General features: G+C 45.8%; 1 protein-coding gene across 1 annotated transcript in view; it reads right to left on the minus strand.

Moving 5' to 3' along the window:
* LOC124721420 (ankyrin repeat domain-containing protein 13C) overlaps positions 1-27,888 on the minus strand; it is a 109,886-nt gene that overhangs the window by 44,994 nt on the left and 37,004 nt on the right. The window lies entirely within an intron of this gene.

Genomic DNA, 27,888 nt, shown 5'->3' on the forward strand with positions numbered 1-27,888 from the left:
GATGACAACAGTTATTATAACAAATATAAGTAACACCAATGTAATATAACACATCAAGAGACACTGAATAAAGGCAGGTACTGAAGAAGGACACAAAGCACATTTACTGCCCACTATTAATGATTACTACTAGCAAGAACTGTTCATCGCTGATTTAGAGTAGTGAACGAGTGCATTATCATCATCATCTTGTACAGTGTATTTGTCTTGGTATTCTTCAAGAAATCATAACTCAGTATTTTTTTCAGTAATGCCTCCTACTCCCTCCTACTGTTCACTCCTACCCAAGAGTTATCACGGAGTCTGTATAAATTACAACGTGTCACACAAATTTTGGAATTTTTGTCTCCATGCAAGCTCGATACTGAAACATGTGCTCCGTTGTGGGCAATTTTTAAGTGAACTACAAAACCAAAATCATCCTCTCATGTAAAGCACACATCGCTCATGTCTTCTATCACTGCATTTTGAATCTCATTCTCGTCATTAACATAACAGCAAAGTCAAAGCAGAAAAAGTCAACTTGCTACTCCTTTTATGTCCTGGCCAAAAGGTGATAATTCAAGGGCTAGCATAGATGCTGTTAGCTTGCATGTGCCCCAACCAAGAGGCTACTACAAGTGGTATTCTAAGTGAAGCTGTGTGACTCAACCACATCCATAAAGTTAGTTATGTCGTGAATGGCAGGCAGCTCACTGTTTGTAAGAAGCCTTCATCTGGCAGCATTAACAGTCTAACTGTAACAACCCAACTCATGTTTTTGATATTTCCATTGTTTCTATTTAGATGGTTATTTTTTGGCATTCAGCTGTGATTTGTCTCTATACTTCTTTACTGCTCATGATAGCCCTGGGCAAATGGTACACTAAAACTTGCTCGGTATGGAATCACATGGGGACTAATATAATTTTCCATATTGGTCAAGTTTCTGGATTACACAAAACTCACCAGTCTACACAAAATTTGTCAGGTATCATGCACAAAATTACTGGCATAAATTTGTAATTATGCACGTATTTGCATACCTTCACTCCTACACAGTAGATGTTTATTTATTGTACCCTGAGGTGACAAAAGTCATGGGATACCTCCTACTATTGTGTAGGGTCTTCTTCAGCCTGTCATAGTGCAACAATTCGACGTGCATGGACTCAACAAGTTGTTGGAAGCCCCTGCAGAAATACTGAGCCATGCTGGCTCTATAACTTTCCATTATTGCGAAAGTGTTGTCGATGCAGGATTTTGTGCACAAACTGACCTTTTGATAATTTCTCATAAATGTTTTATGGGGTTCATGTGAGGTGGTCTGAATGGCCAAATCATTTGGTCGAATTATCCAGATTGTTTTTCAAACCAATCGCAAACAATTATGGCCAGGTGACAAGGCGCATTGTCATCCATAAAAATTCCATCGCTGTTTGGTAACAAGTAGCCAAGCATAACCATTTCCAGTCAATTATCAGTCCAGTTTTACCCCAGGACCCAGTTCGTCCATGTAAAAACACCCCACACCATTACGGAACCACCACCAGCTTGCGCAGTGTCTTGTTGATAACTTGGCCAATTTCACATCTGATACTTCGACTTTTGGGTGGCAGGTTGCATTGTCCAGGAAATGGAGAACTTGGCAATTTCCTTTTTTTCATTTTAGCACTGAAAGAGGTCCAGCCAACCTTCCATAAGATCACTCACAATCCATGCCTATTTATTGCTTCACCATGTGACTGGAAGCTTACTGATGTCTATGTTTTTACTGCCTTTGCAATCACCAGTGGCTTCTCCATTTCACCTAACATGTTTCCACACAGCAGTACAGGGAGTCTTTCACTGGTTATTTTTCCTCTGGTGCACTTTTCACCTCGAATTGCTACAGATTCTGAAGGCAGTACTCGATAAAACAGTCCTGCTTCAACAACAATGAACACGTCTTTGGGGTCATAATTCGCAATTACGTTGTACGGTATTGTCTTCCATTCTATTGGTACTCTTTTCTGCACTTCCTTAGCTTTACCATGCACTTCATTCCACAAGATGCTGTACCTAACTTTGTGAAACTGTCCAGACATCCTGTGGCTCCTTAAACTTCGCATTGCAAGCTCTTTAGAGACTTTCAGAGTCTCATTCTGGAATGTGGGTTCAGACCTATCTCTTTAATTTTTTCATTTTCCGTCTTCTTCGCCTTTCTTTTTATTTGCCTGTTCCCTTTCATCCATTCATTCCATATCTTAGGCTTGTTTCTTGAAGTATCACAAATCTGTGTTTTACTGCATTTCAAACGCAATATTATTTCAAGCACAAAGAGTTTGTCTTTATATTTGCCTCGATTACCCTAATCTTTCTGTTAAGTGTTAGCAACATATACTTTTTATTTGACATATTATCACTTGAAGTGCTACGACTCAACTGAAACTGCTAGAAAATATTGCATGTAGCGCATTTCTAGGAATTCTTGGCCATGCCAGGTAAAACCATTCTTTAATGGTACAACATGCACCTCTTTCACTGTGTAGACTGCAGCGGTGTGTTCGTAAGTGCGCAACAATGTTCCAGTGTGCGCCCACGCACATGAATAATAATGGAAAATGAGAAATGCCGACAAACAGAGTGCTCACGAACTAGACGTTTCCTTTGACCTACCGACACTGCGTGTAACTTGGTCGTTGTTGCACAGAGCGGCACGGTTTGATGTCCACACCCGCAGCGACGCACTGTGTCCACTCTCTTTCTTGGTTTTGTGCCACTTGGCAGCACTATCAGGGATGTACAGTCTTCATGTTAAAAGTAGTGTCCTTGTAGAAACATGAATAACTATTGTATACTGTAATACAATAGTTGCAAAAACAACAATAAAAAGGATGCCAAGTTTAAATGAACGCAAAACCGCCAAGATTAGTGATCTTTTACAGAAGCTTGAACTTTAGCGCGGACTTTAATGTGAGATGCTTATAATAGTTCCCACAACGAAACTTTGTCTCAAAACCTGGCAGAAAATCCAGAGAGATTCTGGTCGTGTGTAAAGTATGCTATAGGCAAGACACGATCAATGCCTTCTCTGCATAATAGCAATGGAAATGCTATCGATGACAGTGCTGCTAAGGCAGAGTTACTAAACACAGCCTTCCAAAATTCCTCCACCAAAGAAGACGAAGTAAATATTCCATAATTCGAATCCAGAACAACTGCCAACATGAGTAACTTAGAAATATATCCTCAGAGTAGTGAAGCAACTTAAATCATTTGATAAAAGCGAGTCTTCTGGTCCACAATGCATATCAACAGATTCCTTTCAGAGTATGTCAAATATGGAGCCATTGCATTAGCAATCATATACAACTGCTCACTCATCGAAAGATCCGTACCCAAAGACTGGAAAGTTGCACAGATCACACCAATACTCAACAAAGGCAATAGGAATAATCCACTAAATTACAGGCCCATATCATTAGCATAGATATGCAGCAGGATTTTGGAACATATATTGTGTTCGAACATTATGAATTACCTCGAAGAGAATGGTCTACTGATACACAGGCAAAACGGATTTAGAGAAAATCTGATTTGTGAAACAAAACTAGCTCTAACTCACACGAAGTGTTGAGTGCTATCGACAACGGATTTCGAATCGATTCCGTATTTCTACGTTTCCAGAAGGCTTTTGACACCACATCTCACAAACGGCTTGTAATCAAATTGTATGCTAATGGAATACGTTTTAGTTGTCTGACTAGATTCGTGATTTCCTGTCAGAGAGGTCACAGTTCGTAGTAATTGACGGAAAGTCACCGAGTAAAACAAGTGATAGTCCCTGTCGTTCCTTACATACCGTACATAAACGATTTAGAAGACACTCTGAGCAGCCGTCTTAGGTTGTTTCCAGATGATGTCGTTTATCATCTAGTAAAGTCATCAATCAAACGATCAAAACCAACTGTAAAATGATTTAGATATCCATTAGGTGTGAAAATTGGGAACTGACCCTAAATAATGAAAAGTGTGAGGTCATCCACAGGAGTGCTAAAAGGAATCAGTTAAACTTTGGCTATGCAATAATTCAATCAAATCTGAAGGCAGTAAATTCAATTAAATTTAGGTACCTAGGGCTACAATTACGAACAACTTAGTTGGAAAGAACTCACACGAAATGTGGGGAAGGCGAATCAAAGACCATGCCTAAGACGCAACAGATTTAGTAACTAGACTGCCTACACTATGCTTGTCCCCCCCCCCCCCCCTTTTTTTTAAATCGAGAAATAGGGGAGAGAGTGTTACTGACGTGACACAGGATTTGAGGTGGAAATCATTAGAACAAAGGCGTTTTTCATTGCAGCAGAATCTTCTCACGAAATTTCAATCATCAACTTCCTGCTCCAAATGTGAAAATATTTTGTTGACTTCAACCTACATAGGGAGAAAGGATCATCATAATAAAATAAGGGAAATCAGAGTTCCCTAGCTCTGTTCAAGAGTGAAATAACAGAAAATTATTGTGAAGGTGGTTTGATGAACCATCCACCAGTTTCCACGTTAGGCACGTTACGCTTTACACAAAAAAATTAACACGTAAAAGTATACTGAACGCGTCGGGACTGAAATACCTGTATGGTTTGGGCAGATTCCCGAATTATACACATTCTGCTTCATTCAAGTTTTACTGTATTTGGTACTGAATGTAGCATAGCTGCTCCAAAATGATGCGTTTATCATGAACCCAATAATGTGCCAACATAATACATGACTTGTGTTTTCAACAAAACTGGCATTGTGTACAACACAAAAGTAGCAATGAGGTTACTCACTTGAAGTTATGTGCACACAGTTTTGAAGTGGTACAATTCGGAAAAAATTGTAAATAATGAAATGGAACCAGTGTTCACAAAACTATGGCAACATCTACTGTTGCAACAACAGCACATGGAAAAGCGACAGGAGCTGCTGCAGCACCTGAGACAGCACAATGCATTACCAATGTCACCAACTCCTTTTGCAAGTTTTGTTGAGTTTAAAGAGAGATTTAGAGGAAGACTGAAGATCCTGTTTGACAAATGGCGACTTTCTACAAAGTAATTCTTCAGGCTTTCCCGGTGAGGCACTGTCATGTTGATTAATATGGTTTCTGTGCTACAAAGTACTTCCAAACTATCATCACTCCTCCCAGAACCAAGTAGCTTATCATTATATGATATTTTTATTCACAATCTGAACACTTATGCTGACTTTTTAATCGATAACTTGGTGATTATACTATAATCTGATCATTAAGATTAGTCACATCTAACCCTAGTCTTAATGACAGTGTTACAATTGACCAATTTTACGAAGTAGTGTTGATGGCATCTGAATTACCTGTTCTATGTAACTTTGGAATATGGAAGTATATTGGTAACTCCAAATGGCAAAGACTTTTGCCTGTACATATCAAATTGCATTTTTTAAGGAGATGTACTCATGTTTCTGTGCCTTGTAGGAACTGCGGTAACTTCACCAGTAGCAACAACCATATTCAGTACACACACTTTTAATTTATTTGGTTTTCAGTTAAATGATTATGTGAACATGGTCTTCATTAGTATAGTATCTACTGATTTTGATAAGTTAAGGGAAACCTACGGGCAGCTTTTTGAGCCTATTCTTGGGTGCACCATTTTATGCCCATTTCTACTAGCCAGCAGTTAACACTTATGACACGAGATAAAAAGCCATAGGGATTAATAAGAATCTGCATGGGCTTCGAAGCCACCATAAATACCCAGTAGAACACAGATTAACTGGTAAGGAATTTAGCTGGAAGCGAATACTTCTCAAAATTTGATAGCACTCTGTTTTTGCTAATGTGCTGTTGCCCGGAAACCACGACCTGGAAGTTGCTGGTGAATGGTATTTACTATTTTGGCAGGTCTGTATCTGCAATTCCTGTAAGACACAGAGGCATGAGTGCTACCACTTAACAAATTCAGTTTGATACGTACAGGCAAAACTGTTCACCACTGGAAGTTACCAGCACTTCCGCAATACTCCAAAGTTAATTAGAACAGTTAAGTTATGGTTAATTTCAGGCATGTAAGAACCCACATTGTGCTTGCTCACCATTAACCTGATGACAATAGTTCACAATTATCTTTACTGGATGAGACACAATCATATCATAATAAGGTGACATTGCGTCAGTTATATCCACAAGGTGGTTACAATTAAAAGTGCACCTACTCACAAAGGTCCAGTGTAGGCTGTAATTATCACATCACAGAGAAACTTTGTAGATACTCTAATGTGTTAATTTGGAATCGATTTACACCAGGGAAAAAAAAATAGTCCCATTTTTGGCCACCAGGTGCAAATCTGGTGCTGTGAATGCAAGGAAGAAATATACAGAGAAATGTTTCCATATGTAATGGATTAGGAACAGGAAAGGTCAAACAAGAGAGAAGTGTATAATGTTGGATTTATTATTAGTCGCTGCTTACACAGTTTATTCAACACGAGCACAGGAGACATCGATGAGATGCTGCAGTCGTAGAACAATGTGATCAACTGTTGCTCATAGCAGTTCCGATGGAATCTGAGCAACATGTCCCCTTATACTGGCCTTCAGATCATGTTTACCAGGGACACATTCAGTCTCTACAAGTTCTTTTAGATAGCCCTAGAGCCAAAAGTCACATGGATTCAGATCAGGTGATCTCGCAGGCCCTGCATCTGGAAAACTTCTGGAGATGACATGTTTGTGACAGGTTGCATTAAGCAGATCTTTCACTGGGTGAGTGACATGAGCTGCTGCCCCAGCTTTGCAGAAAGAGGTTCTGAAGTCAGGAAAAGAGGCTGTAGGAGAGTTCTTCAAGGAGGGTATAAAGAAGCTTATGCCATCGCTCATACATGCATTTTATGCGATGGTGACCATGTAGCAACAATATTCTGCAATTCTTTTCAAATAACCTTTTTCTAAAAGAATATAAAAATCAACTACACTTACTTTCGGAACATGTCTTGTGACTACGATCTGTAACGGGTATTTTTGCATTTGAGTGTAATGTCACTGTGACTCTTCAGTTAGGGTATTTAATAATATTAAAATGTGTCCAGTCACCTCTCTTTGCTTGTGTTAATGTAAGATACATTAAGGAGCTAAACTACATTTACAAGGACTCAGTGTTTTCAACACCTGATAACACATTACTTGCCATGAAAATCCAGTTCACTGTCCTAACAATAGCTTCATAACTAAAACACTATCCTTTTACAGATATAAGGATAATACAATACTTTTCTTGGATAACAGAAATGAAACAGAAGATCTGTGCACCAATTTTAATAATTTACAGCTAAACATTTACTTCACAGTTATGCATAGACAGACTACTAATTTAGTTTTTTACCTCTGTGTCTGTGTCAGAAACAACAAATACGTCTTTCACATACACAGAAAGGAGACAGTTGCAAACACAACAGCTCGTTCCAGCCACGTGTACACTGGCTGCATACAGAAGCATGTTGAACAGAGCATTCAACATGTCTCATGTAGAACTAAAGTAAGAAGTTAAAACCATGAAACAAATATAACACACCAGGCTGATTTCTCATCCCATTCCATGCCATCAGTCCTCATTTGTAATTTACAGGGTGGTGCATGAAATGTGTTACCACTTTGTTTTTGAATATAAACTTTATTGTCAATACAATATGAAAGGAACATATACTACAATGAAAACCATCCATGGAGATTTGTTCTAACTCAGCACATGCTCAATATGTCCACCATTTCGTTTCCTAACTTCCTTCAAACGAACACTGAAGTTAGTGATTACCCTACAGCACGTCTTCCGTAATTTCACTGCAAGCTTGAAGAATAAGTCTTATGAGTTCCATTAAATCACGTGGACATTTCGGGAAAATTTTTTCCTTTAGTTACCCCCAAAGAAAAAGGTCTCATGGATTGAGGTCTGGACTATTGGGAGGAGGAGGAGGAGGAGGAGAAGGAGGGGGGGGGGGGCAATTTTGTCCATCATTGCAGCGACCCATCCCTGAATATGGAAGTTAATACGAATATAAAAAAAAGGGAGGAAGGTTTATCTGTTTAGCAAGAGTAATAGAAGGCAGATTTCAGGCTACCTAACAGATCAAAATGAAAATTTCTGTTCCGACACTGATAATGTTGAGTGTTTATGGAAAAAGTTCAAGGCAATCGTAAAATGCATTTTAGACAGGTATGTGCCAAGTAAAACTGTGAGGGACAGGAAAAACCCACCGTGGTACAACAACAAAGTTAGGAAACTACTGCGAAAGCAAAGAGAGCTTCACTCCAAGTTTAAACGCAGCCAAAACCTCTCAGACAAACAGAAGCTAAACGATGTCAAAGTTAGCGTAAGGAGGGCTATGCGTGAAGCGTTCAGTGAATTTGAAAGTAAAATTCTATGTACCGACTTGACAGAAAATCCTAGGAAGTTCTGATCTTACGTTAAATCAGTAAGTGGCTCGAAACAGCATATCCAGACACTGCGGGATGATGATGGCATTGAAACAGAGGATGACACACGTAAAGCTGAAATACTAAACACCTTTTTCCAAAGCTGTTTCACAGAGGAAGACTGCACTGCAGTTCCTTCTCTAAATCCTCGCACAAACGAAAGAATGGCTGACATTGAAATAAGTGTCCAAGGGAGAGAAAACCAACTGGAATCACTCAACAGAGGAAAGTCCACTGGACCTGATGGGATACCAATTCGATTCTACACAGAGTACGCGTAAGAACTTGCCCCCCTTCTAACAGCCGTGTACCGCAGGTCTCTAGAGGAATGGGAGGTTCCAAATGATTGGAAAAGAGCACAGGTAGTCCCAGTCTTCAAGAAGGGTCGTCGAGCAGATGCGCAAAACTATAGACATATATCTCTGATGTCGATCTGTTGCAGAATTTTAGAACATGTTTTTTGCTCGAGTATCATGTCGTGTTTGGAAACCCAGAATCTACTATGTAGGAATCAACATGGATTCCGGAAACAGCGATCGTGTGAGACCCAACTCGCTTTATTTGTTCATGAGACCCAGAAAATATTAGATACAGGCTCCCAGGTAGATGCTATTTTTCTTGACTTCCGGAAGGCGTTCGATACAGTTCCGCACTGTCGCCTGATAAAGAAAGTAAGAGCCTACGGAATATCAGACCAGCTGTGTGGCTGGATTGAAGAGTTTTTAGCAAACAGAACACAGCATGTTGTTATCAATGGAGAGACATGTACAGACGTTAAAGTAATCTCTGGCGTGCCACAGGGGAGTGTTATGGGACCATTGCTTTTCACAATATATATAAATGACCTAGTAGATAGTGTCGGAAGTTCCATGCAGCTTTTCGCGGATGATGCTGTAGTATACAGAGAAGTTGCAGCATTAGAAAATTGTAGCGAAATGCAGGAAGATCTGCAGCGGATAGGCACTTGGTGCAGGGAGTGGCAACTGACCCTTAACATAGACAAATGTAATGTATTGCGAATACATAGAAAGAAGGATCCTTTATTGTACGATTATATGATAGCGGAACAAACACTGGTAGCAGTTACTTCTGTAAAATATCTGGGAGTATGCGTGCGGAACGATTTGAAGTGGAATGATCATATAAAATTAATTGTTGGTAAGGCGGGTACCAGGTTGAGATTCATTGGGAAAGTCCTTAGAAAATGTAGTCCATCAACAAAGGAGGTGGCTTACAAAACACTCGTTTGACCTATACTTGAGTATTGCTCATCAGTGTGGGATCCGTACCAGATCGGGTTGACAGAGGAGATAGAGAAGATCCAAAGAAGAGCGGCGCGTTTCGTCACAGGGTTATTTGGTAACCGTGATAGCGTTACGGAGATGTTTAACAAACTCAAGTGGCAGACTCTGCAAGAGAGGCGCTCTGCATCGCGGTGTAGCTTGCTCGCCAGGTTTCGAGAGGGTGCGTTTCTGGATGAGGTATCGAATAAATTGCTTCCCCCTACTTATACCTCCTGAGGAGATCACGAATGTAAAATTAGAGAGATTAGAGCGCGCACGGAGGCTTTCAGACAGTCGTTCTTCCCGCGAACCATATGCGACTGGAACAGAAAAGGGAGGTAATGACAGTGGCATGTAAAGTGCCCTCCGCCACACACCATTGGGTGGCTTGCGGAGTATAAATGTAGGTGTAGATGTAGATGTAGACCTGGAAACCTGAGTGAAATGATCCGCATGTCGAAATGCTCATGTAAAAACTCCAACACAGTGCTTGCAGTATGTGGCCTTGCTCCATCTTGCATGAACCACTGCGTGTTGAAGGGTGAGGCAGTAGCAAGAAGCTGTGGAATGAAGTTATTGCGAAGCATGCTCAAATAACGCTCGCTGTTCACAGTTTTTTCAAAGAAAAAGGGTCCAATAAATCCATGACTGGAAATTGCTGCCCACGCTGTAATCCTCGGAGCATAATGTTGTCATTCATGAAGCACTTGTGGGTTTTCATTGGCCCAAAAGCGTACATTTTGTTTAACCACACCGTCTAAATGAAAATGCGCCTCGGCTGAAAACCAAACGTTGTTGAGAGTTTCTTCCCTATCCTCCGCCCAAACAGTAGTCTGCTGCTTGTGTTCTTCAGTGAGCTTCTGTGTACAGGTCATCTTGTATTGGTACATATGGAGGTCACTTTTAAGAATGTGTTGAAAAGAGCGTCTGGATATTCCCAGTTGCACTGCTGCCTTTCTACATGATTTCCCAGGACTTCTCTGTACAGCAACTCGTACTGCTTCAATATTCTCCGGCAAACAAACAGGCTTAGGCCAAGGTCGCTTCGCTTCAAATACTGTTCCTTCCTGTACAAATTTATTGTACAACCTGTGGATGGTCTTCTAGCAAAGGACCCATCGTGTGTTAAACTGTTGTCGAAAACACCTCTGAGTCACAACAAGGCTTTTCGTTTCATGAAAAACTAACACAATTGCTGATCGTTGCTGTGTCGTCAGTCTTCCATTGTCAGCCATTGCTGCTTACTAGTCTCCTAGCGGCAGTATCGTGAATTGCAGTTCATTTTGTAGCTCATTTGTTTTTCCAAGCTCTGCTGGTACTGCTGTAGAGGTCACAGCGGGATATCTAATGCGTGTCGTAAATTGTGAAAGAAACAATTGGTAACACATTTCGTGCGCCACCCTGTATCTTTCGCCTTATACAATTATGAAATGACTTTTACATACACGTGTCCATAAACAAAAGGTGAATATATGTGTAATGAGATCTCACACACACACACACACACACACACACACACACACACACACACACACACACACACACACACAAATGTTGGTTGTATGTATGACTTTTTTCAGTCATGACCTACTTTTATTCTGTCATATTTGTGCATAGCAGTTACAATATCTATTTATATCTGATGATGAACTACAAATTCAGCTCAACAGTAACAGGTGTATATATACTACGTAAGATGACATATGAAAATTTGTGCTGGAATAGGATTCGACACCAGATTTCCTGGTTTTGGTGAGTAGTCCAAGGTTACCCTACCACTTAGGCCATCTGAGTACGCTCCACAGACTGACACAAACTTCCACATGTCACACACCCATCTATTTCTTCTCGTAGGTTGTTAACTGATTCGCATATCTCGTGATTCCTGTTCAGGTTTTAGGTTTAGGTGATGAAAATGACAATGATAGTCATAGACTTCTCTGTCTATGGATGCTTGACAGTACTGGTTGGATGTACCTCTGAATGTTAGACAAAGGATGTACTTCCAGCATGATGTGGCATCAATGCATTTTGGCACTGATGTGAGGAATCATCTGAGAGCCACCTTTGGGAATTGATGTATCACCCGAGGTGGCTCTGCAGTCTGGTCATCCAGGTCACCTAGCCTCAAGTGTGGATTTCTTCTTCGGGGAGCATATGAAGCAGCTGGTGTATGAAATCATTGTGGAAACAGAAGACGACCTGAATGCTAGAACTGCCATCATTGCTTGTACCATTGCTGAGGTGCCAGAAATCTTGAAATGGACACACCAATCAATGGTCTAATGCTGTACTGCATGCATACAGGCCAGTGGTCATGCATTTAAGCAGTTCCTGTGAATACCACTGCTGTAACTACCATGCTTAACTACCTTCTGTGTAAATTGTCCCTAGCATCATAAACTGCAGTCAAGGCCCTTATGTATATTAGCTAAATATATATGTTTCCATGTTCATTACCTCCTGTATTAATTTGAAAGAATGTTTTCAGAACACCCTGTATAAGACAAAGACACACCCGTGACAAAAATGACAATGATAATCTATGACTTCTAAACCTGCACAGGAATAATGAGGCGTCCAACTATGGGTAAATGAATTAACATTCTATGAGAAGAAATAAACAGAGACCATCCGACGAGTGTGGTCGTACAGCTTAAGTGGTAAGGCGACCACTTGTGATAAGCAGGAAACTAAGGTTTGAGTCACAATCCATCACAAATTTTCGCATGTCACCTAAGGTAGTATGGGTATTACAGTTAAGTTGAATTTCAGGAATAAATTTCATTGTTACAATATCAGTTTACATGTCAGAGATATAGTTTGTTATTAAATTTATATCAATAATGAAAACTGACATTATATCATATGTAAAATTTGTTCTGAATTTTATCACCTACAAGAATTTTCAAAGTTCTCGATTTTCTCGAAAACACATACTTGATATCTAGAGAATGATTTCCCAATTGTTTGTATATTCTTTGTATCTTCTAGTGAATTTTCGTCCTGTTTGTCTGATGTAGATTGTGTTACAATCACTACATTTAATTTTATATACTCCTGATTTATCATATTTTTGAGCATTGTCCTTTGTATTCCTTGTTTATTCTCTGTGAAAACTCTTAATTTTAACATTAGTATTATGAAATGTGTTACTAATTTTTTGAAAAATATTTACCACATATGGTAACCTTATGAATTTTTCCTTCTTTATTTCTTTCTATTTTTGCTAATGTTAACTCATCATTTCAGTTTGCAAATTAGGCCCTAATTTTTCTTTTTTTTTTTTTTTTTTTTTTTTTTTCCTTCTTTCTTGTTATGTCTCGCAGAGCAAGACAGCAGCATTTTGTTAACACTCGGAATGAGATTGGAGTAGTACGAAATGTGGCACTTGTGAACCACCACCAAGTCAACCTAACAGAACAACATGAAAAAGCACATGAGCATTGAGTCGGTAAAGAAGGATCAGGCTAGCAATAGTATGTGACTGATTCCGGACTATGTGTGGTGGAACCAGGAGAATCACGACTCCACAGACACTTCCCAATGTGTGTGACACACTCACTGCTGACAGTGGAGTCGTGGGTCACTCCGAAGGAATGGAAGGAAGATTAGAGTTTAATGTCCGGTCGACAATGTGGTCATCAGAGACAGAGCACAAGCTAGGATTACGAAAGGATGGGATAGGAAATTGGTAATTCCCTTTTCATAGGAACCATCATGGGATTTGTTTGGAGTGACTGAGGGAAATTATGGAATACCTATAGCTGGATGGCCAAATGGGAAATTGAACACCTTGCTCTATGGATCACTCCTACTCTCAACCATGAACAACTCCATGTCTAGTCGGGATACCAAATCCCACCACTCTTCAAGAAGCACATAGGGCCAAAATTGCCCGGGCCTGTGCTAGTGTTGCTGAGTTATAGGACCTCGGGCAGCAGGTATCTCGGTCAGAGGTTCTGCCAGGGCACCTACTGCTGGGATATCGAGTACAACTCTGAGGATGTTGACAGACTGATACTCTGCCCGAAGATCGATGAGGACTGGAGGCAACCTATGGTGGCTGCTGCACTGACAGAGGGAGGTACTCCACCTCCAGCAGATCCATGTGTGGCAAGCAGTTCTCCTGGGTGAACGATTTTACAGAGCAAGAGTGCAAATTATTTGGCAAGCAACACACAGGTATTGAGAATGTTGCCAGGTACTGCTTGGTGCTTGAAGCAAAGGGTAGTTGGTCCCTCCTGCCTGTGAGAATGTTGCCTGTATTACTGAGCTGTGGCAGCCATTGTTCATTGTGATGCAGGCATAGACGGTTAGCATCAAGTTTCAGGTGCTGCTGACCCACTGCAATAAATTGTCACCCTTATTTCTCACCATGGTGTCTTGCATCCCAAATGGGTGTACCCCGACAGTGAAATCTTGATGACATTTGACATGATCCTTGGGACAGGGTCACGCAGCACTGGTCACAATAGATCAGAGAGACCACAACACTGATGGCTATGCCAGACTGTGCCCATTGGTTGGAGTTACCTGGATACGGCATCCATTCTAGTGACCTCCGAGATTGTTTTCTTCGATTTTAATGTCCTGACCAACTGGTCAACCTCTGCATTAGATGCTGAACACAATGGCATAGTGGCCAAGTGCTGAATACCATATCAGTGGCAGAACACTTCACTTTTCTCCAGCACAAAGTGGCGACCATCATCTGCGAATGGGGCACACGGTCCACCCTCAATAGTGAAAGCAACAGAAAAAACACTAACTGTAGTGTGCAATGTCATGGAGAACAACCTAGCCACATAGGGGAAATTAAACAAGATGTCTACCACTAAGAGAGACATTGCTCATAAGAAGGGATCAGCAAAATCTGCATACAGTTGGTTGGTTTGTGGGGTTGAAGTAACCAGACTGCAAAGGTCATCAGTCCCTGCATCCACGACCGTGTAAACCCAGAAGGAATAAAAACAAGCAACGGAGGTAACAAGGGACGACAAAGAACACGAAAGACACAGACAAAGACCAGAAAAAAGGGAATTAAAAGCACGCAGAGTTGTACAGTGGTTGGCTGACCAGGGAAACAAAAAAGGAAAAGCAAACCACCAAGAGACACACTAAAAACCCAAATCTAAAACCATAGGCTAAAGGACAGACTTAACACACAAAAGAGACAAACCCTCAGATTGAGCGATAAAAGCCCCCTGCTCGAATAAAACTCAAACCTAAGCCAGCCGTTGCAGCTTCATCCGTTAAAAGAGCAGGGAGTGTATCAGGCAGCGCAAACGTCTGTCTGAGCGCCAGTTAAAAACGGACAATCCAACAAGATGCGGGCCACAGTCAACACTGACCCGCAGCAACATAGAGGTGGGTTCCCACAGCGCAATAAATGACCACGCGTCAGCCAGGTGTGGCCAATGCATAGCCGGCAGAGAACAACGGAGTCCTTGCGAGAGGCTCGCATGGAGGAGTGCCACAAACCTATAGTCTCTTTGATGACCCTAAGTTTGTTGGGTAAAGGCAGGGTGCGCCATTCGTCACCCCAGGTACCATGGACTATCTGCCGCATTCGTCACCCCAGGTACCATGGACTATCTGCCGCAATACAGACTGGAGATCACATTCCGAAAGGCCAGTCTCCAGGGTCGGTTCACTGATAGCCTGTTTGCCCAGCCTGTCAACACGTTCATTACCTGGGATGCTGACATGACCCGGGCTCCACACAAAAACCGCGGAGCAGCTGCAATGGGCAAGAGTATGGATGGACTCCTGGACAGCCATCACCAGACAAGAACTAGGAAAACACTGGTCGACAGCTTGTAAAGGGCTCAGGGAGTTACTACAGATAACGATGGACTCACCTGAGCAGGAGCGGATATACTCGAGGCCGCGAGAGATGGCTACCAGCTCTACAGTGAAAACACCGCAGCCATCCAGCAAGGAGTGTTGTTCAGATCGATCCCCAAGAGTAATACCATAACCAACTTGACCAGCAACCATGGAACCATCGGTATAGACTAGGTCAGAGCCGTGAAATGTGGCAAAGATGGAAAGAAAGCATTGGTGGAGGGCCTCAGGAGGTACTGAGTCATTCGGGCCTTGTGCCAAATCCGGCTGAAGGCATGGGCGGGGCACACACCACAGGGGTATACGTAAATGGGCCAGGAAAAGAGGTGGGATAGGGAAAAACTCAAGCCCAGAGAGAAGAGACCCGACGCGAACCGCAACCATACACCCTGACTGGGGCTGCCGTTCTGGAAGCTGGACGACTGAGTTGGCGAACAGGAGGCGATAATTTGGATGCCCGGGCAAGCTAAAAACATGTGCAGCATAAGCGGCCAGTAGTCGTTGGCCCCAGATCCACAATGGAGGGACACCAGCCTCCACAAGTAGGCTGTTTACAGGGCTTGTGCAGAAAGCTCCAGTTGGGTGTTGGATCCCGCAATGAAGTATGTGGTCAAGCAACCGCAACGCAGAAGGCGATGCCGAACCGTAAGCCAGGTTCCCATAATAGAGATGGAGCTGAATCAATGCCTGATACAGTCATAGAAGGGTAGACCGATCGGTGCCCCAGCTCGTGTGACTCAAGCAACGAAGAGCGTTAATATGCCGCCAGTACGTTTGTTTAAGCTGCTGAATATGAGGGAGCCAAGTCAAATGGGTATCAAATAGCAATCCCAAAAACCGATGCATCTCCACCACAGTAAGAGGTTCGCCATCAATATAAAGCCATGGCTCAGGGTGAACAGTGCGATGCCGGCAGAAATGCATGACCCAAGTCTTGGCAGCTGAAAACTGGAAGCCACAAGTTACGGCCCAAGACTGCGCCTTGCGGATAGTGTCCTGCAGCTGCCAATTAGCAACTGCAATTCCAGTGGAGCTATAGTACAGGCAAAAGTCATCAGCATACAAAGAAGCTGATATGGACGGTTGGTTGGTTGGTTTGTGAGATAAGGGACCAGATTGCGATGGTCATCGGTCCCTTGTTCCAGAACTGCAAACACCCACACCAAATAAAAACGAAGAATGGAGACGACAACAGATGACACAGGACAAGAAAGATGCAGACAAAGATCAGACAAAACGAATTAAAATCACACAGAGTGTGACAGTGGTTGGCCAATTATAGAGAGAAAAAAGGAAAAGCCAACCACCGTGAAACACACTAAAACTCAGTCTAAAATCGTAGGCCAAAGGCCAGACTCTATATAATAATAATAATAATAATAATAATAATAATAAAACCACTCATATTAAGTGATAAAAACCCCCTGCCCGAATAAAATGCAAAACTAAGCCTGCCATGGCAGTGTCATTTGTTAAAAGGGCAGGGAGAGTGTCAGGCAGCGCAAATGTCTGCCTGAGCACAGCTAAAAGGGGACACTCCAACAAAATGTGGACTACCGTCAAAACGGATCCGCAGCGACATAGAGGTGGGTCTTCACGGTGCAATAAGAGCCCATGCATCATCCGTGTGTGCCCAATGCACAGCCGGCAGCGGACAACAGACTCCTTGCGAGAGACCTGCATGGATGACTGCCACACAGTCGTCGTCTCCTTGATAGCACGGAGTTTATTGGGTGTGGTCAGATCGCGTCATTCAGCGTCCCATAGCGCGAAAACTTTGCGGCGTAAGACTGCTCGCAAATCAGTGTCCGGTAGGCCAATGTCCAGAGTTGGTTCACTGGTGGCCTGTTTGGCCAGGCGGTCAACATGTTCATTGCCTGGGATGCCAACATGACCAGGGGTCCACCCAAAGACCACAGAGCAGCCATAACGGGCAAGAGTATGGAGGGACTCCCGGACAGCCATCACCAGACGAGAGCGAGGGAAGCACTGGTCAATAGCTCGTAAACTGCTCAGGGAGTTGCTACAGATAACGAAGGACTCACCTGAGCAGGAGCAGATGTACTCTAGGACACAAAAGATCGCGACCAGCTCAGCAGTGAAAACGCTGCAGCCAGCCGGCAATGAATGTTGTTCGTAATGGTCCCCTAGAGTGAGAGCATAACCGACACGACCAGCAACCATCGAACCGTCAGTGTAAACAACGTCAAAGCCCTGATACATGGCAAGGATGGAAAGAAAGCGGCGGCAGACGAACTCCGGATGGAGTGAGTCCTTCGGGCCCTGTGCCAATTCAAGCTGAAGGCAAGGTCGGGGCACACACCGCAGGGGTGTACGCAGGGGGGCCCGGAAAGGAGGTGGAAGAGGGAAAACCCCAAGCCCAGCGAGAAGCTCTCTGATGCGGACCGTGATCGTACAACCCGACCGGGGCCAATGTTCTGGGAGATGGACGACCGACTGAGGGAACAGGAGACGATAATTTGGATGCCCGGGCATGCTATAAACATGTGTAGCATAAGTGGCCAGTAAACGTTGGTGCCGTAACCGCAGTGGAGGGACACCTGCCTCCACAAGTATGTTGTTCACAGAGCTGGACCGGAAAGCACCAGTGCAAGTCGGATTCCGCTGTGGAGTATTGGGTCCAGCACCCGCAATGCAGAAGGGGACGCGGAACCATAAGCCAGGCTCCCATAATCCAGACGGGACTGGATTAATGCCTGGTAGAGCTGTAAGAGGGTAGATCGGTCGGCACCCCAGCTAGTGTGGCTCAAGCATCGCAGAGCATTAAGATGCCGCCAACACATCTGTTTAAGTTGCCGAATATGCGTAAGCCAAGTCAACTGGGCATCAAAAACCACACCCAGAAACCAATGTCTCTCCACCACAGCAAGAGGTTTGCCATCAAGATATAGCTGCAGCTCAGGGTGAACAGCGCGTCACTGGCAGAAACGCAGGTCTCGGCAGCTGAAAACTGGAAGCCATGCACTACAGCCCAAGACTGTGCCTTGCGGATAGTGCCCTGAAGCTGACATTCAGCAGCTGCAATGCCAATGGAGCTATAGTAGAGGCAGAAGTCGTCAGCATACAATGAAGCTGAGACAGACGTTCCCACCACCGCAGCGAGCCCGTCAATTGCAATTAAAAACAGGCAGACACTTAAGACAGACCCCTGTGGTACCCCGTTCTCCTGAACTCGGTGGGAACTATGGGACACCGCGACTTGCATGCGGAAGGTACGATGCAACAGAAAATTTCTTATGAAAATCGGCAGCGGACCCCGAAGACCCCAACCATGAAGCGTAGAGAGAATGTGATGGCGCCATGTCATATCATAAGCCTTCAAGCCTTCCGCATGTAAAAAAAAAAAAAAAGAACAGCGACGAGGTGCTGACGGCGGGCAAAGGCCATGCGGATGGCTGACTCCAGGCTCACCAGATTGTCGGCGGCAGAATGGCCTTTACGGAACCCACCCTGAGACAGAGCTAGAAGGCCCCAAGACTAGTACCCAACTAGTACCCAACTCAGCCTCCGGCTCACCATGCATTCAAGCAACTTGCAAGAAATGTTGGTGAGGCTAATGGGGCAGTAGCTGTTCACCTCCAATGGGTACTTGCCAGGTTTCAAAACGGGGATAACAATGCTTTCCCGCCATTGCGACGGAAACTCACCCTTGACCCAGATACGGTTGTAAAGGTCGAGAAGGCGTCGCTAGCAGTCCACTGAGAGGTGTTTCAGTATCTGACAGTGGACGCGATCTGGCCCGGGAGCTGTATCAGGGCAAGTGGCTACTGCACTGTGGAATTCCCACTCACCGAATGGAACATTGTAGGATTCAGGATGGCAGGTGTGAAATGAAAGGCTCCGATGTTCCAGCCGCTCTTTAATGGAGCAGAAGGCCAGTGGGTAATGCACAGAAGCGGAACTGAGAGCAAAATGGTCTGCTAAGCGGTTTGAAATTATGTCAGAGTCAGTACAAATTGCTCCATTCAGTGAGAGGGCAGGGACACTGACAGGGGTCTCATAGCCATAGAGGCGCCTAATCTTGGTCCAAACCTGCGATGGAGACATATGGAGGCCAATGGTGGATTAATACCATTCCCAGCACTCCTGCTTGTGTTGGCGAATGATGCAGTGGGCCTGCGCACGGAGCCGAAGGCGATGAGGTTTTCTAATGAGGGATGCCGCTTCTGACGCTGGAGCGCCCACCTGCGATCTTTAATTGCCTCGGCGATCGCAGGCGACCACCAAGGTACAGACCTCCGCCGAGGGGACCCAGAAGAACGGGGAATGGCAGATTTTGCAGCAGTAATGATGCCAGCGGTGACCGAGTGAACCACCGCATCAATGGCTTCATTAGAAAGAGGCTCAATGGCGGCAGTGGAGGAGAACAATTCCCAGTCAGCCTTATTCATAGCCCATCTGCAAGGGCGCCCAGAAGAGTGGCGTTGTGGCAGTGACAGAAAGATCAGAAAATGGTAACTACCACACAGGTTGTCATGCACACTCCACTGGACAGATGGTAAGAGGCTAGGGCTGCATATCGAAAGGTCGATGGTGGAGTACGTGCCATGCGCCACACTGAAATGTATGAAGGCACCATCATTTAAAATGGAAAGGTCGAACTGTGTCAATACATTCTCAATGGTGGCGCCTCAACATGTTGCCACTGACCCACCCCACAGAGGGTTATGGGCATTGCAGTCGCCCAGTAACAGGAAAGGTGGCGGCAAGTGGGCTATCAGCGCAGCCAGGACATGCAGCGGGACATCACCACCCAGTGGAAGATAAACACTGCAGACGGTAACAGCCTGTGACGTCCACACCCAAACAGCGACAGCCTCTAAAGGTGTTTGTAGAGGGACAGACTCGCTGTGAAGGGAGTGAAGGGCATAGATGCACACGCACCAGATACCCTTTCATAAGCTGCCCGGTTCCTATAATAACCTCCATAGCCACGGAGGGCGGGGGTTCGCATTGCTGGAAACCAAGCTTCTTGTAGAGCAACGCAGAAGAAAGGGTGAAGGCTGAGAAGTTGTCGCAGCTCAGCAAGATGGTGGAAGAAACCGCTGCAGTTCCACTGCAGGATGACATTGTCCATGGCTGAGAAGAGCGTGAAGGGACTGGTGAGGCAGATTACGCCACTGGGTCACTTGCTGCCACCGAGTCAGTAGCCGCACGAGTGACATCCATTGCATCCGAGGGGCCGGCAAGATCCAGGTCTTCAGCAGACACCAGAATCTCGACCTCATCCTCAGACGCTGAGCTTGCAGGAAGTGGTGGGACAGGTGCCACCACAATGTCAGGAGTCTTCGGAACCTTTTTCTTTTTCTGCTTCTCGCACTACGCCTTCACTGATTCAGGCTGGGAGGGCTTCACTGGGTCAGTTTCAGGGACAGACGACGATCGTGAGGCCCTACAACCAGCGACCGGTGGTTGTTTCAGCCACTTGCGGGTGTCCGTTTTTCCGCTGGTTGGAACTTGCGAAGGAAGGTCCCAAAGGGAGCCCTTCCTGGTGAGAGAAGCCGAAGAAGTCTTACGCTTCTCCGGCTGGGAAGTGGGAACTGATGTCCCTGATGGTTGGGGGGCGGGGGGGGGGGGGGGGGGGGCATTGCTCCTGAAGTAGATGGAGCAGGAGCAACAGGGAGTGAAGTGCCCCCCACCATCAAGGAGGCAGGTGTGGTCCTTCGACTATGAGAGCTGACTGGAAGCGTTGAAGCTGATGGAACGGGAGCAGGAGTGAAAGTGGCGGCATAAGAAGACGTCATGCGCACAGGATGAAGCCGTTCAAATTTCCGCTTAGCCTCAGTGTAGGTCAGTCGGTCCAGGGTCTTGTATTTCATTATTAACCTTTTCTTCTGCAGAATCGGACAGTCCGGCGACCAAGGGGGGTGGCGCCCTCCGCAGTTGACGCAGATGGGAGGCGGGGCACGTGGAGTATCAGGATGGGATGGATGACCACAATCGCGACACATGAGGCTGGAAGCACAGCAGGAAGACATATGGCCGAACTTCCAACACTTGAAGCATCGCATCGGGGGAGGGATATATGGCTTTACATCACAGCGGTAAACCATCACCTTGACCTTCTCAGGTAATGTGTCACCCTCGAAGGTCAACATGATCCCTCGGACCCCGGTGAACGCGCCAGACGAAATGGACACCTCGTCGCTCTAAGATGGCGCGCAGCTCGTCATCGGACTGTAAAAGGAGATCCCTGTGGAAAATAATGCCCTGGACCATATTTAAGGTTTTATGAGGTGTGATAGTAACTGAAACATCCCCCAGCTACTTACAAGCAAGCAAGGCTCATGACTGGGCAGAGGATGTTGTTTTTATCAAGACTAAACCGGACCGCATTTTGGACAAGCCCTCCACCTCCCCGAACTTGTCCTCTAAATGCTCTACAAAGAACTGAGGCTTCACGGATGCAAAGGATTCCCCATCAGTTCTGGTACAGACGAGATACCTGGGCGAATACGTTTCACTGTCATTCATAGCTTTTCGTTCTTCCCAAGGGGTGGCCGGGGAGGGGAACGATTTGGGGTCATACACGTTAGCTTTAAAATGAGCCCTCTAACGCTTAGAGACTGCTGGTGGCTGGCCACCAGCAAGAGATAATGTGCCACGCTTCATTGCGTGTCATCCACCCTGATACCACCTACTCCGACCAAGGGCCCGCCCCCGGGCGCCACCCAGCCTTCGCAAGGGCCACCTGGCAGGATGGCCATTGCTGGGAGTCCTGATGCCCCAGGAGGATAGGCATCTACTCCTTGGAATACATGGGGAGTTAACGACGCAGGCATCAGCAGAGCGATCCCTGTGTTGTCAGGGGGCTACAACCAACAGGGTACATGGTGGCCCCACCACAAAGGACTGGCTACCGTGCTGGATCTTAGGTGCAAAAATGTCCAAGGTCATCATCTCAGCAAACGCAACACTGCACAATGCATAGTGGTAATCGTACCCAGGAACATATCCTCGCCCAAGAGATGGAAAACGAGCGGGACGGCAATGCGACGATGGTAAAGCTGGCTAGAGGTCTCAATGCACGATGGACAAAATGCACCATGTAAGGCGCCCTTCCCCAATTGGCTCGCTCTTCGGAAGAATTTGGAACTATGGAGGTCAAACCCAAGAGGGGTCACATAAGGCCGAAACGTTTGAGACTCCTTTTAGTCACCTATTACGACAGGCAGGAATACCGCAGGCCTATTCTAAGCCCCGAACCCGCAGGGGGCTGATATGGACGTTCCCACAGCTCAAGCTAGCCCATTGATAGCAACTAAAAAGAGGCAGACACTCAAGACAGAGCCTTGTGGGACCCGATTCTCCTGGACTCGGGAGGAACTATGGGAGGAACCAACTTGCTTGCGGAAGGAATGAAGAGACAGAAAATTATTGGGAGTGGGCCCCTAAGACCCCATCCATGAAGCGTGGTGAGGATGTGATGTCGCCATGTGTATCGCATGCCTTCTGCATGTCAAAAAAGACTGCCACTAGATACTGATGGCGGGCCAACGCCATACAGATTGCAGGCTCCAGGCAGACCAGATTATTGGTGGCAGAGCAGCCCTTACGGAACCCACCCTGAGACAGAGCCAGAAGGCCCTAGGACTCAAGTAGCCAACTCAACCTCCGGCTCACCATTCATTAGAGAAACTTGCACAGACCATAGGTGAGGCTAATCAGGTGGTAGCTGTCCACCTCCAGTGGGTTCTTGCCAGGTTTCAACACTGGTATGACGATGCTTTCCCACCATTGTGATGGGAACTCACCCTCAATCCAGATATAGTTGAAAAGGTCTAGGAGGTGCCGCTGGCAGTCCACCGAAATGTTTGAGCATCTGATAGTGGATGCGATCTGCCCGGTAGCCGTATCAGGGCAAGCACCTAGGGCACTTTGGGAATCCCACTCACTGAATGGAACATTTATACAATTCGGGCTGGTGCGTATGGAATGAAAGGCTATGACATTCCAACTGCTTTTTCAGGGAGCAGAAGGCCAGCAGGTAATTTGTGGAAGCAGAGCTCGGAGCATAATGCTATGATAAGAGTTTTGAAATCGTGTGTGATTCAGTACAGATTGCTCCATTCAGGGAAAGCCCAGGTAAGCTGACGGGTGTCTGATATCCATTGAGCTGCCTGATCTTGCACCAAACCTGCGAAGGAGAGGTATGGGTGCCAATGGTGGAGACATTTCGTTCCCAGCACTCTTGCTTTTGTCGGCAACTAAGGCGTCGGGCTCGGGCACAGAGTCGTTTAAAGGTAATGAGGTGTTCGAATGAGAGGTGCTGCTTATGAAGCTGGAGGGCCCGCCTGTGATCTCTACTCGCCTCAGTGATCTCTGGTGACCACCAAGGCATAGTCCTCTGCCGAGGAGACGCAGAAGAAGAGGAGGAGGAGGATATTCGTGTTTAACGTCCCATCGACAATGAGGTCATTAGAGACGGAGCACAAGCTCGGATTAGGGAAGGATGGGGAAGGAAGTCAGCCGTGCCCTTTCAAAGGAACCATCCCGGCATTTGCCTGGAGTGATCTAGGGAAATCACGGAAAATGAAAATCAGGATGGCCGGACGCAGGATTGAACCGTTGTCCTCCCGAATGCGAGTCCAGTGTGCTAACCACTGCGCCACCTCGCTCGGTGCAGAAGAAGAGGGAATTGCAGATTCCACAGCAGAAACGATGCCGGTGGTTATCGTGTGAACCACCACATCAAAGGCGTTATGAGAAAGAGGCTCAAGAATGGCAATGGAGGCAAACGAGTCCCAGTCGGCCTTATTCAAAGTCCATCTTGGGAGGCGCCCAGGTGAGTGACACTGGGGCAGTGACAGAAAGATTGGAAAGTGGTCACTACCACACAAGTCGTCATGCACATTCCATTGGACAGATGGTAGAAGGCCACGGCTGCAGACCGAAAGGTCGATGGCTGAGTAAATGCCATGAGCCACACCGAAATGTGTGGAGGCACCATTATTGAAGAGAGAAAGGTCGAGCTGTCTCAACATTTTCTCAATGACAGTGCCTTGGCCTGTTGCCACCAATCCACCCCACAAAGGGTTATGGGCATTAAAGTTGCCCAGTAACAGAAAAGGTGCGACAGTTGGGCTATCAGCACAGCCAATAGATGCTGTGGGACATCGCCACCCAGGGCAAGATAGATACTGCAGACAGTAACAGACTGAGGCGTCTACTTCCTAACAGCAACAGCCTCTAAAGGTGTTTGAAGAGGGACACACTCACTGTAAAGAGAGTTAAGGACATAGACACAGACTCAATCACATTATCTTCACGTAAGCTGCCCGATTCTTATAACAACACCAATAGCCACAGAGGGCGGGGGTTCAGATTGCCGGAAACCAAGTTTCCTGGAGAGCAATGCAGAAGAAAGGGTGAAAGCTGAGAAGTTGTTGGAGCTCAGCAAGGTGGTGGAAAAGACCTCCGCAATTCCACTAGTGGATAATGTGGTCGTGAGGCTGGGAAGGCATTGAACATTCAATGAGGTGGGTTACGCCTCAGGGTCACCTGCTGGCACCGACTGATTTCCTGAGAAGTCGATACCCATCGAGCCTGAGGGTCCAGCGAAATCCAGGTCCTCAGTGGATGCCAGAATCTCCACCCCATTCTCAGACACAGAGCTTGAAGGTAGCGGTGGGGTGGGTGTCACCGCAAGTTCCTTAGTCTTAGTGGTCTTCTCCTTTGACTTCTCTCGCTGCTCCTTGGGTTTCCCTCGCTGGGTAGGCTTCACTGATTAAGTCTCTGGGACTGATGAGGATCTTGAAGCCCTGTGACCAGCTGCATTTTGTCACATCAAACACTGGCGATGTCATCTTTGCCACTGGTGGAGACCCAGGAAGGGTGGGACCCAAAGGACCCCTTCCGAGTGAGAGTGCTGAAAAAGTTGGAAAGTAGGACGCTTCTCTGGCTTACAAGTGGGGACGGATGTTCCAGATGGTTGGGAGGGGGGTGGGGGGGGGGGGTGTTGCTCCAAAGTAGGTGGTGCTGGAGCAACAGAAAGGGAATTGCCCCCCACCATCAAGGGGCAGTTGTAGTCTTTCAGTTCTGAGAGGTGATTGGGGCAGGTGGAGGTGATGGGACCGAAACAGCTGTAGGGGCAGTGTAAGAGGAGGGAATATGAACAGGATAGAGGCGTTCAAACTTCTGCTTAGCCTCAGTGTAGGTCAGTCGGTCCAGGGTCTTTTATTCCATGATTTTTGTCTCTTTCTAGAAAATCCTGCAGTCTGGCGAGCAAGGTGAATGATGCTCTCCGCAGTTGACACAGATGGGAGGTGGGGCACGTGGAGTATTGGGATGTGATGGGCATAAACAATCTCAACATGTGAGGCTGGAAGTACAGCAGGAAGACATATGGCCGAACTTCCAGCACTTAAAGCACCGCATCGGGGGAGGGACATAGGGCTTGACATCACAGCAGTAGACCATCACCTTGACCTTCTCGGGCAATGTATCACCCTCGAAGGCCACGATGAAGGCACTGGTGGCAACCTGATTATCCCTCGGACCCCAATGAATGCGCTGGATGAAATGAACACCTCGTTGCTCTAAATTGGCACATAGTTCGTCGTCAGACTGCAAAAGAAGCAGCTTTTATGGGGCGTGATGGTAACACGAACATCCCCCAACTTGTCACAAGCGAGTAATGCCCGTGACTGGGCAGAGGATGCTGTTTTTATCAAAACTGACCCAGAGCGCATTTTGGACAAGCCCTCCACCTCCCCAAACGTGTCCTCTAAATGCTCTACAAAGAACTGAGTCTCCATCGTCATGAAAGACTCCCAATCAGCTCTTGTACATACTAGGTACCGGGTTGAATGAGCTTCACTGCCATCCTTAGACTTTCATTCCTCCCATGGTGTGGCCAGGGAGGAGAACGATTTAGGGTCATACTTCTGTGCACTGAATTGAGCCGTTGAATGCTTAAGAGACTGCTGTTGGTTGGCCACCAGCAAGAGAAGATGTGCCACACTTCATTGAGTGTCATCTGTCCTGATGCCACCCACTCCAACCAAGAGCCCTCCGCACGGTCGCCACCCAGCCGCAGCAAGAGCCACCTGGCAGGATGGCCATTGCCATGGATCTCAATGCCCCAGGGTGACAGGCGTGTACTCCTTGACATAAGTGAGGAGTTAATGGCACAGGCATCAGCACAGCAATCGCTGCGTTTCAGGGGGCTACAACCAACAGGGTACACGGTGGCCCCACCACAACGGACTGGCTACCATGCTGGATATCAGGTGCAAAGAAGTCCATGGTTGTCGTCGGTGTAGAAAGCGACACTGCATACTGCATGGTGGAAACCGAACCCAGAAATGTATCTTTGCCCAAGAGATGGAGAATGAGCGGGACTGCAATGCGACGACGAGAAAGGGGGCTACAGATCTCAATGCACTATGGGTACAATGCACAATGTATGGTGCCCTTCTGCAATTGGCTCACTCTTTGGAAAAAATTTTAAGAATGGAGGTCAAACCCTACAGGGGACCAACACCTAAAGGCCGAAACAAGAGAGACTCCTTTTAGTTGCATAAAATCCGCAATACACCCAGCCCCATGGGTGCACTGGCATAGGCAACATAAAAAATTTTTGTGGCGGGCTACCTGGTTGTAAGTACATGCTGAAAAGGCTTACTCCATGTGCTCAATGGCACAATTAACTGCCGGCCAGCAGATGTGTTGCCAGGTCAGTGCTTTCATTTGAGACATCCCCTAATGATATATGCAATATTTGCAAAATGCATTGTTGCAATGATCATGGAATAATAATTCGGCAATTCTGAATTACTGCAGCTGGCAGTAGGACATCCTTGACAATGTTTAGCCTTCGAAGTATGACCGGAGCGTTGGGCTGACTTCACGTGAAAATGCGTCAACCATCTCTCCTGGACCACTGTAATGACTCTGCACAAAGCACACCCTCAAATTGCAGCCGTCGTGACTTCTTGTGCTGTTGATAGAAATTCACTTAGGGTATTCAGAAGGTTCTGGTCCAGTGGGATCCACTGGTAACTGCGAGAAAGAATCCATATTCACATGCTGAGTGGTGGATCTGTAGTGGGTGCCATAAGAATAATTACTAAGAAACAACACCCAATACTATTAACAGTACGCTGTTCTGTCCAGGAGCTTGTACAGTGGTCTGTAAGGAGGTGCTACCTTGTATAGAAAGTATTTCTCAAAAGTAACACATTTTGTAATACTAATGTTAAAATCAGATATTTCACAGAGAATAAACAAGGAATGAATACAATAGACAGAACAGACAAAGCTCAAAATATGATC

The sequence above is a fragment of the Schistocerca piceifrons genome, chromosome X, assembly GCF_021461385.2.
Source record: "Schistocerca piceifrons isolate TAMUIC-IGC-003096 chromosome X, iqSchPice1.1, whole genome shotgun sequence".
NCBI classification, from domain to species: domain Eukaryota; kingdom Metazoa; phylum Arthropoda; class Insecta; order Orthoptera; family Acrididae; genus Schistocerca; species Schistocerca piceifrons.